The sequence below is a fragment of the Nematolebias whitei genome, chromosome 16 (assembly GCF_014905685.2).
Source record: "Nematolebias whitei isolate Nwh7 chromosome 16, NemWhi1, whole genome shotgun sequence".
In the NCBI taxonomy this organism is placed as follows: domain Eukaryota; kingdom Metazoa; phylum Chordata; class Actinopteri; order Cyprinodontiformes; family Rivulidae; genus Nematolebias; species Nematolebias whitei.
In genome coordinates this window covers 37,526,150-37,536,037 of record NC_056513.1, presented here as the reverse complement: position 1 = coordinate 37,536,037, position 9,888 = coordinate 37,526,150, and positions in this window count along the sequence as shown.

Here is a 9,888-nt window from a genome sequence, read left to right as displayed (position 1 = left end):
TGTCCAGCATGTAGCGACCTGTCACTGAGAAATATTCCTCGGTGCTTACCTTGAAACAAGACTGCTCGTCAGCTTCTCCTCGGGGAGGAGAGCTCACCTGACGACCGGAGGTCGACGTGCCGGGCCAAGTATTCTTAACAAAGGTTGGTCATCTACACAACTTTCCTTCTTCGTTCTTCTGACAGTGCTATTAGCTTGCTGAAGAAAAAATGGGAGCCGATTTCCCGCTCTTAATGTAATTTATACGGACCGGGTGGGGCCCACACAGCAGGTGGGCGTGGACTAAATTTTTCAGTGCAATGCTTCGCATATCGGGATAAACCCATCAGTGACAGCCTTAAAGGGCGAAGCTTATACGAAATAGAACTGAATTTAGACACTCACCAGAATGTCTGAAACAAACTAGCAGGTCTCTTGGGACGATGGAGAAAGTTATCAGGACTTCTCACCATCTCCTTTTTGTTACGTCCTACACATGAGCTCCTCGCATAGTTTCCTGGTAGAGAATCTATAAAAAAAAAAGGCATTTTTCGATCTTTTTACAATTCCAGTCGTGTGACCGGACATTACATCCAATAACGCAGCAATTTCGGACCATGGCTAAACTGTTTTAACCTACTTAGATTTCTTTTTTAAAAGTCAGCGAGAAAGCTTGTTTTTGACAGTTAATATGGAGGGCAATAAAAATGGCGGATGCGGCCCAATTCTATCCCATCAGCCGCCACGCCGCGGACATGTGACGTCACGCTCTAAAGCTCTATAAGGCACACTTAAAATCTTTTTTCTCAAAAATCAAGTGAGCCCTATAATCTGGTGTGACACTGACCTCAAACCAAATTAATGTGGTGCACTGTGCTCAAAAATGTCTGTGTTAAACTGATTTAATTATGTCTTATTGTTAAAGAGTTGAATAAAGTTTGATTTATCTGTTTTCTTTCACTTAATGTGCCTTATAATCTGAAATTATGGTAAATGTTTCTGGTAACTGTTTTTCAGTCCTGCTTACCTTGGAGGAGTTTTAGTCCATTCCTCCATGTAGAACGGCTTCATCTCTGGATGTTGGTGGTTTCCTCACATTAACTGCTGCTTCAGGTCCTTCGACAAGATCTGGATTGGATAAAGTCAGGACTTTGACTTGATAATTCCAAAACATGAACTTTGTTCTTCTTGAACATTCTTTAGTAGAACCACTTGTGTGCTAAAACCGTTGGTTACGTACTGTAACCCCAGATTCTATGAGTATAGGCGTAGCCCTGGCTGTCGCTGGTGGGTTTATCCCGTCATGCAAAGCATCGCACTGAAAAAATTTAGTCCACGCCCACCTGTTGTGTGGGTCCCACCCAGTCTGTATAAATTACATTAAGAGTGGGTAATCGGCTCCCAAATAGCTTTTTTCTTCAGCCATTTAGGAGCCAGTGAGGCCTGACGTTTAAAGAGCTACGCCTATACTCATAGAATCCGGGGTTACAGTACGTAACCAACGTTCTATTTCGTATAGGCTTTGCCCTTTAAGGCTGTCGCTTGTGGGTTAAGGGCGAAGTTGGATGTAGTCTTTGCCTCACTGGGTCCATTCGAACACCGTATGAAGCGCCCGCTTGAACCAAAAAACATTTTATCCCTCAGCCCTCCATGTGCGTAAATATATGCTGCGTAATTACGCGCACCATGCACAGACGTGCGTTGCGTAGTTACGCGTTCCGACTGCATGAACGCCCCGGAAAGGTTTTCAACGGGAAAAAGGAGAAGCTGAAAAAGGCCGTGAACAGAGCAAATCCATGGCTCTTCAATATGAACAGATTAATAATAAGTAAACTGATTATTAATCAAATAAACTGAGTGATGACAGAAGTCATGAACTGATTAGTGACCATAGAACAAGAACAACAGTCATAACTGACTGATAACATCTCACACTGTAATGCAAGCAGTCAGATGTGAGTTTAAACAAGATTCCATGAATCTCATGGAACGAGCCATCACATCACGTAAATAGAAGCGAATAAATGAACATGATGTTGACCACACGGTCGCAGCGCAAATATCCTGCATTGTCATACCATTGTGCAAAGCAGTCAAAGATGCGATACCTCTGGTCAAATGTGCCCTGAGGTTGTCAGGAGGCTCTAAATCTGACGCTCTGTAGGCTTCAGAAATGGCCTCACACAGCCAGTGTGACAGGCGCTGGGTGGATAACGGGCGACTTGCAGATGCGTCTCTATAATGCACAAACAAATGTTGAGGCTGACGCAGTGCCGCCGTGCGTGCTACGTAACACGTCAATGCACGCACAGGGCAGAGAAGATGGAAAGATGCTTCTTCTTCTGATTTGTGGGGAGGAGGGAAAAATATCCCTCCAACGATATCGCTCTTGATTTAAATGAGCTTGTGATGTTTTAGGCATAAACGCTGGGTTAGGCCTCAGATCAGCTGAGCTGCCATCAGCCTGAATTCTGAGACATGACGGCACGACAGAGAAGGCAGATAATCATTCACCCTCTTAGTGGATGTTAAAGCCAGCAGCAGGGCTGTTTTAAGAGACAATAATTTAATCGGAACCTGATCTAGTGGCTCGAGTGGAGCTTTGATCAGGGCTCGCAGGAACAGCGTTAAATCCCACTGTGGAGCAAGTGGGCGTGAAACTGGCCTGCGTCTCTGTACACCTTTTAAAAAACGCTTCATCAGCGGATGATTAAAAACTGTTCTGTCCCCGAAACCTTCGTGACAAGAAAAGCTGGCTGCAGCGTACGTTTTAATTATGCTGAATGCCAGATTTCTGTCCATCAGCTGCTGCAGAAAGGACAGCACGCCACCTAGTGGACATGAGGTGGCCTCTACACCCTTCTCCGTACACCAGCGGTTACGCCAATCGGAGGTCACTAAAATTAATGTTGCTTCGGTGTGTGACTTTTCTAAAACCATGTCGGACTCGGTCGTTTTCTCCGGCCCCCTCCCCAACCTGACCAGCAATGACATGCTTAGCCGTATGTCGTCGTTTAACCGCTGGGTGTCCAGGTGGTGTTCTGACAACGACATGGGCCACATAGATAACTGGAGTTCTTTCTGGGGAAAACCTGGTCTGATGTGGAGAGATGGCATCCATCACTCTTTGGATGGAGCCGCTCTTCTTTCTAGAAATATGGCTGATTTTGTTTTTGCTCCAAATTATTGACAACCTAGAGTCCAGTCCAGGAAGCAGAGTTGTAGTCCTCCACACCTCTCTGCTGCTTCTCCTCTGTTACCCACCCACACCCACATTGAAACAGTGTCAACTCGCCCAAGGGTCAAATTAAATAAACAAAAAATCAACTCTAAAAATATAAACCATAAAAATCTGATTAAAATAAACACAGTTACTTTACCAGAGCAAAATCATAAAATCCTTAAATGTGGATTATTGAACATCAGAGCTCTTTCCTCTAAATCCCTGTTAGTTAATGAACTGATAACTGATCATCATATTGATTTATAACTTGGCTACAACAGGAGGATTTTGTTAGTATAAATGAATCCACTCCTGTTAATTATTTAAATGTTCATGTTCCTAGAACAACTGGCCGAGGTAGAGGAGTAGCTTCTATTTTTCAGTCAGGATTATTGATTATTGCCAAACCAGTTATTAGTTCTGATGCGTTTGAATCGTTGTCCCTCAGTCTTTCTCATCCAAAATGGAAATCAGAAAAGCCACTTTTACTAGTTGTTATATATCGTCCACCAGGCACTTACTCTCAGTTTTTGTCTGAATTCTCAGAATTATTAACTGACTTACTATTAAATACTGATAAAATCATCATAATGGGTGATTTCAATATTCGTAGATGTTGAAAGTGATAGCTTAAGCATAGCCTTTAATAATTGAATAGACTCATTTGGTTTTACCCAAAATGTCCGCACATCTACTCATTCTTATCATCACACTCTTGATTTAGTTCTTACCTATGGTGTAGAGATTAAGGACTTGGTAATAGTTCCTCAAAATCCTATTCTGTCCGACCATTTTTTAATAACCTTTGAGTTTACATTAAATGACTACACAGTCACTGAGAGTAAATTTCATCTCAGCAGGTGCTTATCAGAAAATGCTGTAACCAAATTTAAACGACCTCTTCTATCAATGTTTTCCTCTGTCTTGCAGAGTAATGCATCAGAGAACAGTGACTTAGATCATCTAGTTGATCATCTTACAACTTCAATGCAAACTTCACTTGATAAAATTGCTCCACTGAAAAAGAAAGTAATCAAACAGAGGAAACTGGCTCCTTGGTTCAATTCTGAGTTACATACTTTAAAGCAGGCATCTAGAAACCAGGCGCTCTACTAATGTTGAAGAATTTTATTTAACTTGGAAAGATAGTCTGCTAACATATAAAAAAGCTCTCCATAACACTAGAACTTTATATTACTCATCTTTAATAGAGGAGAATAAAAATAACCCTAGGTTTCTGTTTAGTACTATTGCTAAACTAATTAAAAGTCCCATTGCTGTTGAACCATGTATCCCTACAACTATAAGTAGTGATGACTTCATGAGGTTCTTTATAAATTAAATTATTTCAGTTAGAGAGAAAATTCAAACCATCCTTCATTCTACTATCTCTAGTCCCCTGTCAAATGAGGCAACTTTACAAATTTCACTAGAGCCTGATTTATGTTTGGACAGTTTTTGTCCTGTTGAGCTCTCTGAATTGCCAAAAATAATAACCTCATCCAAACCATCCACATGTCTGCTAGATCCCATCCCAACCAGACCTTTAAAGAGGTATTCCCCCTAATTAATGTCCACATTTTGGATCTACTTAATTTGTTTTTAATGGATGGTTATGTACCACAGCGCTTTAAGGTTGCTGTAATTAAACCTTTACTTAAGAAGTCTGATCTTGATTCAGAAATTCTGGCCAACTATAGACCTATATCTAATCTAACTTTCATCTAAAAAATCCTACAGAAAATAGTTGCAGGTCAGTTGCGTGAACATCTACAAAGAAATAATCTGTTTGAAGAGTTTCAGTCAGGGTTTAGAGCTCATCATAGCACAGAAACAGCACTAGTAAAAGTAACTAATGATATTCTCATGGCCTCAGACAATGGACTTGTGTCTATACTGGTCCTGTTAGACCTCAGTGCTGCATTTGATACAGTTGATCTCAATATTTTACTACAGAGACTTGAATATATTGGAATTACAGAAACAGCTCTAAAATGGTTTAAATCATATCTATCTGATAGATTCCAGTTTGTAAATTTAAATAATAAATTTTCTTCATACACCAAAGTTAGTCATGGAGTTCCTCAGGGCTCAGTGCTTGGGCAAATACTCTTTACTTTATATATACTTCCATTAGGTAAAGTTATTAAACAGCATGGGATAAATTTCCATTGTTATGCTGATGACACACAATTATATTTGTCCATGAAACCCAATGAATACAATCAGCTACTTAGACTACAAGTATGTCTTAAAGACATAAAAACCTGGATGACTTAATTTTCTCCTGTTGAACACAGACAAGACTGAGGTTTTGGTTTTTGGACCTGAGCACCATAAGAATGAATTTTTCAGTCTTTCTCCCTCCTTAGATGGCATTAATCTGTCCTCCAGCTCTAATGTTAAAAATATTGGTGTTATTTTTTATCAGGATATGTCTTTTATCCCCCACATTAAAAATGTTACTAGAACTACCTTCTTCCACCTGTGTAATATCACTAAAATTAGAAATATCTTATCTAAAAATGATGCAGAAAAACTGGTCCATGCATTTGTCACGTCTAGACTAGACTATTGCAATAGTTTATTACCTGGATGTCCAAATACTTCTTTAAAACGTCTTCAGATGATCCAAAATGCTGCTGCCAGAGTCTTAACCGGAGTTACTGGGAGAGATCATATCTCTCCAGTTTTAGATTCTCTCCATTGGCTCCATGTCAAATCCAGAATAGAATTCAAAATCTTACTTCTAACCTACAAAGCTGTCAACAACCTGGCTCCATCTTATATTACAGATCTTATTGTTCCATATTTTCCTAACAAAGCACTTCGCTCTCAGGCTGCAGATTTACTTGTGGTTGCTAGAATTTACAAAAACAGAATGGGAGGCAGATCTTTCAGTTATCAGGCTCCTCTCTTGAGGAACCAACTTCCAATCTCTGTCTGTGAGGCTGACACATTATCCAGTTTTAAAACTAGGCTCAAGACTTTCCTTTTTGCTAAATCCTATAGTTAGGGTCGGCTTGGGTTTCCTGAGCTGTCCCTTAGTTATGCTGCGACAGGCTTAGACTGCTGGAGGACAAACTGACCATAATCTTCACTCTATTACTGTCTTTACTTACTCTGCTCAACCTATTTTGTATTTGTAATTATTTTTTCTATCCTTAACGTGTGTTTTTTTTGTCTTTCAGATGCACCTGGACCTACCATTCTGTGTTCGTGTGTCTCTCCTTCCTGTCCTCCCAACCAGCCGGTCAAAGCAGATGGCCGCTTGTCCTGAGCCTGGTTCTGCTGGAGGTTTCTTCCTGTTAAAAGGGAGTTTTTCTTTCCACTGTTGCCACTGTGCTTGCTCAGGATGGGAGACTGCAACGAAACCAAGATTCAACTTGTCTGCTGGATTCCTTAGATAGAGAACTTTACTAATTGGCTTTTGTGTTCTCTCGTGTGGCAAAACAAGTCCACGGCCGCTCTGCCAAATTTCTGCCACGTCTGACACATCAGCTCTGGATGGAGGCTCCAGTCCCTATGATGCGGACTGCCCTTGGACATCACATCCGCCCCTCTGTACAGAACACCAGGGATGTACACTGCTCTGATGGAGAGCAGATTTTGTGTGCCTGCCCAACACAGCAGTCGTCTTGCAATGTGTAACATTTGGGCTGAGCACACCCCCTCCTGCCAGTTTATGTATGTTGCAGTCACTTGTTGACTGTGTGAATCAGAACATGTTGACTCCGCAGCACAGGAGCAAAATGTTGAATCACATTCAAAACATTTATATGAGCTGCTGTGTGGGGTGGCCACAGCGCCCCCACAGCTCGAGACATGCATGTGCCTCCCCAGCCTGACAGGGACGAGTCTGTGAAAACTGACACGTGTGACGTAGGTCTGATGACAGGGACTCTCTCCGACAGAAACAGGAGGGTTTCCCCAGTGTCTCAGGTCAATTCTCATGGAGGGGGGCACAGCGATCAACCGTCTCTTCTGCCTCACCGGGTCCACGCGCAAACGAGCGAACCACCTCTGGAAGCGTCGCACCGTGTGAGCAGACGACATCGTCCCTACATAACTTCATGACGGAAACAGCCGTTATCACTCTGCTTCACGTGGCGGAGCTGGTCCTTTAGAGCTTCGGTTCCCGTCTGAGATAAACGCGCCCTCATAGTGACCGCGTTTAGCTTCACTCCCAGATAAACGATCGTCTGGGCCGGGTGAACTGAGCTCTTCCTCCCTGTTATAGTGAAGCTCAGATTTTGCAGGTGTGAAGTCAGTGCCTGAGTTTGCACTGCTGCCACCTGTCTGGAAAACAGGTCAGCAGCAACAGATCATCCAGATAAAACAGAATTCTCATCCCTGCTCTGTGTAGCGGCTGCAGAGCCGACTCCACGCATTTTGAATGGAATGTTGTCCAACAGTTGTTTGGTTGTCAACATGTGAAAATGTCTCTTCATGTACGACCTGCTGAAATTGACAAATCCAAGATTGGTCTCATCCCTCCGGTCCGTTTCGGGACCAGGAAGTAACGAGAGTAAAACTCGTGTTTTCCTCTCTGTCTGGAACCCTGGAAATTACATTTTTTATCAGAATTTCCTGAACTTCTGCGTGGAGGAACGAGATCTGTTCTGGAGAGGACAGAACCTCTGAGATTCCTGGGGGGGGAGGGGGGGGTGTTTAGCTGCAAACTGCAGCGTGTATCCCCTGCTAAGACAGTTCGGTGATTTAAAAAAAACCTGTTTGGAGGACACCGCCTCACTTTGTGTGGAGGATGTGCGAGGAGAAGCCGCTGTGAGATCATACGAACTGACAGTCAGGCTGAAATCAAACACTTTAATTTCTGAATGATGTTTACGTTCATTTCAAAACTCAAACCATCATTGTGCACACACACCTCCTCCGCACGGAGTCATTTTTGAATCTTCTCCCCCGTGAGCCCTGCGGCTGGTTGTTCCAGGGCGGCGCCTGTTGACGGTCTCTGGAGAAACGCAGCACCGCGCTTGATCAGATGGCGCAGTCTCAGACACCTCCTCCGATTTCTCGAGCATGGCCCTGAAATTGGCTCCGAACAGCGCGTCCGCCGTGATGGGGCCCTGAAGCAAGTCCCTCTGCAGCTTCTCCGGCAGGGAGGGGGAGTGACAAAACCAGGCGACTTCTGGAACATCGTCATCCAGGCTGCGATGCGAGACAGGCAGACGAGGCGCACAGGTTGAGGGTGACGTCAGACGCCTTGCAGAGGGAGCTCTTTGTCTCCTCAGGCAGGTCTGTCCCTCCGGCCTCTTGAAATGCTGTACGCCAGCAGCGCAACGTTATCGTTTCTCTGTGGCCGCCTGGAACGCACACTGGTGAGCTCGGTTGGAGAACGACGTCATCGTCTGGTCATGCTTCCCCGGAGGCGCAGGACGCTGGTCCAACCTGAACATCTTTGCACCGAGAGTCTCCGCCAGGCTTGGCTCCAGGGGGGCACCGAGGGAATTCCACTCTGTAAACCCCTCCACAGTAGGACGTCACTGCTGGAAAACGAGGCTGGCTGGGATCAGGACAGCGAACCGGGGTGGAGCCAAACCTTCCCGCTAGATCATCCGATCTGTGCGAAGGGAGGAGAGGGACGGAAAAAAGTCCCTTCATGTCAGCCGCCTCCTGGATTATGCCGGGCAGCTCCGAGAGGAGGGCACTGACGGCTGGGAGCGGTGTGGTCGCCGATGCGCATCCGCTCAGCCCCCCTCGTTCCGACAACACGCTCTCCAGGAGTGAGCGGCGGGGGCTGCTGCTGACGTTGCCTGTCCCGGAGGAACCATCCGATTCGCTCAGTCGGCGTTAAAAAGACAAAAAGGGTTGATGGCGCCGTCCAGCGGGTAGCGACCCTCCACTGAAAAAAATATTCCTCGGCACTTACCTTGAAACAAGGCTGCTCGAATGCTTCTCATCTGGGAGGAAGAACTCACTTGGATGGCAGGTTGTTGACGTGGCGGGGAACCCAGGCAGCCTTAGCAAAGTTTGTGCCGGTTAAGCTGGACAACTTTCCTTCTTCGTTCTTCTGACAGTGCTATTAGCTTGCTGAAGAAAACATGGGAGCAGATTACCTCCTCTTTAACGTTTTTTATACGGACCGGGTGGGGCCCACACAACAGGTGGGCATTGACTAAATTTTTACAGTGCGATGCTTTGCATGACGGGATACACCCACCAGCGACAGCTCTTAAAGGGCGAAGCCTATACGAAATAGAACGGTCATCTACCTTCTATTAGTCTTTGGTGTAAATTGTGTTAGCAGCAGTAATGATACAGCATGGTAGCTGTTTACATCAGTTAAAGTTTCATCTTTCATCATGTTTGGGTGCAGAGGTGATCCTCAGGCTGTTAATGTTACAGAAATGACCAGGAATTACAGAACCATTTAAATTTCTGCTGTGAAGACTAATGCAAATTTATGTACAAGTCTTTGGATAGAAAAAACTCCAATTTCACACAAAAATACCAAATCAACCAAATACAAGTAATGAACTGGCGACGGTTGATAAAAATGTCCTAACAGGTTTTGTGTGAGTCAGTGATTTGTGTTCTGCTTCTAACAGTCTTACCGTCCCTTTGGACTATAAATGAGCCATGCCCAACACAAAGGTTAAAAAGATGGAGCACCTCAAATTTCCCACAAACAACACGGGCAAGGTGTGCATTTTCTTCTTTTATTT